At 35.3% G+C, this 3,179-nt stretch overlaps 1 pseudogene; it reads right to left on the reverse strand.

Moving 5' to 3' along the window:
• Window positions 1-2,159: 2,159 nt before the first annotated feature.
• LOC122118606 lies at window positions 2,160-2,920 on the reverse strand (annotated as a pseudogene).
• Window positions 2,921-3,179: the final 259 nt, after the last annotated feature.

A 3,179-nucleotide genomic window follows, 5' to 3' on the forward strand; every position in this document is an offset into this window, starting at 1 on the left:
GCTCATTTACATTTTTTTGGCAGGGGGTCCTCAGGCTTGAACTCTGGGCCTGGGCACTGTTCCTCAGCTCTTCAGTTCAAGGCTAGCTCTCTAGCCTTGAGAGCCACTTCTGGCTTTTTCTGTTTATGTGGTGCTGAGGAATTCGAACCCAGGGCCTCATGCATGCAGGCAAGCAGTCTACCACTGAGACACCTTCCCTGCTCCCTCATTTACATTTTGAAAATCCTAGAATCCTTCAGAATTTTACTAACTCTACTAGCTTCTCTGTGTTTTATAAATGGAGCAGCAAAGCCTGACTGACAATACATCTGTTTGCAGCATTTATGACTAAAGATTTTAAGCCAACTGTTGATACCTACTGCATAGAATAGAAGATTCCTTTCAAAATATTACTGTTCATTGACAATGCACCTGGTCTTCCAAGAGCTCTGATTGAGAAGTACAGTGAGGTTACTGTTTTCATGCCTGCTAACACAACATCCATTCTTCAGCAGGTAGATCTAGAAGTGAACTGAACATTATTTTATTCAAGAAATGAATTTTGTAAGCCTGTAGCCACATCAATGATGATTCCTCTGGTGAATTGGGATAAAGACTGTTGTAAAACTGGAAAATATTTATGATTCTCTGTGCAATAGAACTAAAATGACATAGATTCAGAGCATTAGTAGAACAAATTATGCTTGATTATAATATGATTTTCTTCATATTTACTGGTTGATCCTACATATTATATTTCCCAAAATGATAGAAATTACATTATATTTTTGCATCATCTTTAAGAAACTTTTTGACGTTATAAAGCTTTGCTACATTTTATTTCAGAATTTTTTCTAAGTATTAAAATATTTGCTAAAACATGGGAAGCATCTATTCTTCAGAAACTTAAAAACTAAGTTGTAAAATCAACTTGTCATGGCATCTTTTTAATGTCAGAAGTTAAATTATATTACTAATTATGTTAATAGCAATCTGCCTATTTAAGGTTTTGACATATATTTCGTTATATTTTGTTAGGAATCATATAATTCCTCTAGATCTCTAAAATTGTTCCCATAAAATTTTGTATGCTATAAAATTATAATTATTTTGTGCTTTTGTCTATTTTAGTTTTATACTCATTCTCATCCCAACTTTTTATATATAATTACTTCTATTTTTCTAACAACTTGCAAGACTTTAAAACATTCTTTGTAAAAATTCTGATGCATTTTTCTTTCCTTAATTTCAGTTTTAACCATGTTTTATCTATATTAACTTCTTTCTTGTAGTTTCTTTTGTTCAACTAGTGCTTCTAATTTCTTTGCTTTGTAGATAGCTTTTTAAAAAATTCCTTTTTTTCTTTATTTTTTGTTTTTTATAGTAAAAATATTGTACAGAGGGGTTACAGTTACATGAGTAAGCTAATGAGTACATTTCCTATCAAGCACTACTTCCTCCTTTGTTTTTCCCCTACCATCCCTTCCCTCCCCACTTTCCCAAATCCCTCCTCCCCCACCAAGTTGTAAAGTTCGTTTTTCAACATAGTGTCTTGTACATCTCATTGTTACAATGGGTCAGCCTGTATCTTTATTTCAGCATTTTGTTATATATATTTTTCCAATTTGGGGAAGGGAAGAGAAATAACAAAATGTAGATAGCTTTTTTTTTTTTTCTTTTCTGTGGTACTGGAGAGAGAATCTATGGCCTCACACATGCCAGGTGAACATTTTACCACTGTGCTACATTCTCCAACTATTCATAACCTTTTGCTTTCAGTTTTTCCATAAATATATTTTGTCTACCTTTTGATCTATTATAATTCAATTGGATCATAAACAATGAATATTTGCACATATTTCTTTCTGTGTAGTCTTCAGATTTTAAAAAATACGATTTACTATTTCTTTTCCCATTCACCAAAAAATCTGAAGTTACTTAATTTAAATGAACACTCAATTGGAGTTGGGTAGGAAGGGAAGACATAATTGGACTCAAGGAGCTTTTCACTTAGAGGGATTTTATGCACAAACATAAAGCATGAAAAAAATCATGTTTAAGACCTAAAAGAAGACAAGAATTTTGAGAGCACAAAGTGAGGAAGAAGAAGAAGAATTAGACAGGATGACATTATTAAAGATGACTTATTTCCAGTGGAACATAGAGACAGTGAATGAAATTCACTCACAGCTCTGTTTGGCTGCCAGCCTCTTGTCTCTCTCTTCAGCTATGGTGAAGAGGATCTTCTTTTCTTGGGGAAGAGTAATCCAAGGTCTTTTGTCTGCCAATAACAAAGATGTTGGAAAGTCAGGTGGCAAAGCCATTGCCATTGGCATCTTTTGCATGAACTGCATAAAGAACCTGGGTGTCTCTCTCTGTTGGTAATCATACCAATTCTTCCCAAGTTAGCACCTCTGGTCAATGAACATGGGTTCCCGTGTCAAACCTGATGAAATCTGTTATCTTGCTGTTCTCCAGATTAATCTGAATGGTGTCATTGACCTTGATGAAGAGGTCTGGGTAGAGAATGGTTCGAGCAGATGAGGGATCCCTTTTGTGCCCACAAAGATCTTTCTCACTTGGCACAATTTGTACTTGGCTTCCTCTGGTGTAATGCAATAAACAGCAAAGTGACCTTTGGTGCCATAGAATAGATGGAATTTCTCCCCAGTCTTGTCGATGCTGATGACATCCATAAAACCATCTGGGTAGGTGATATCAGTTTTGACTTTTTTATCAATCTTAATGTGGATTTTCTTGACTTCATCTCCTAGCAAGGCATACTTAAGCCTGCTCCTTAAGAAAATGATGAAAGGTAGACATTCTCTCAGCTTGTGGGGACCAATGGATGGACAAAGAGCAAACACACCAGTCAGTTTGTCCAACATCCAATGCATGGGAGCAGCTACCCCTTCACATGTTCCTTGGGACCACAAGCCATGGCTTCACTAGGAACAGAAAGAGCAAAGATACAGGGTTTTTTTTGCTTTTTTTAAAAAATATTTTCTTATCTTTAAGTAGTTGTACAATGAAGTTCCCATTCTACACAACAGTATATGAGTACAAAGTGCCTGACAACATTGTCACCCATCTCTCTTAACCCATCCCTTCTCTCACTTTTTCTTCTTTAATTGAGATTAGGTGATTACTGTATAAATTTCACATATTTCACAGTACTGTGGAATAGTGATACTTAGAGT

This window comes from Dipodomys spectabilis, unplaced genomic scaffold, assembly GCF_019054845.1.
Source record: "Dipodomys spectabilis isolate Male_0828 unplaced genomic scaffold, ASM1905484v1 ptg000156l, whole genome shotgun sequence".
Taxonomy (NCBI): Eukaryota; Metazoa; Chordata; class Mammalia; order Rodentia; family Heteromyidae; genus Dipodomys; species Dipodomys spectabilis.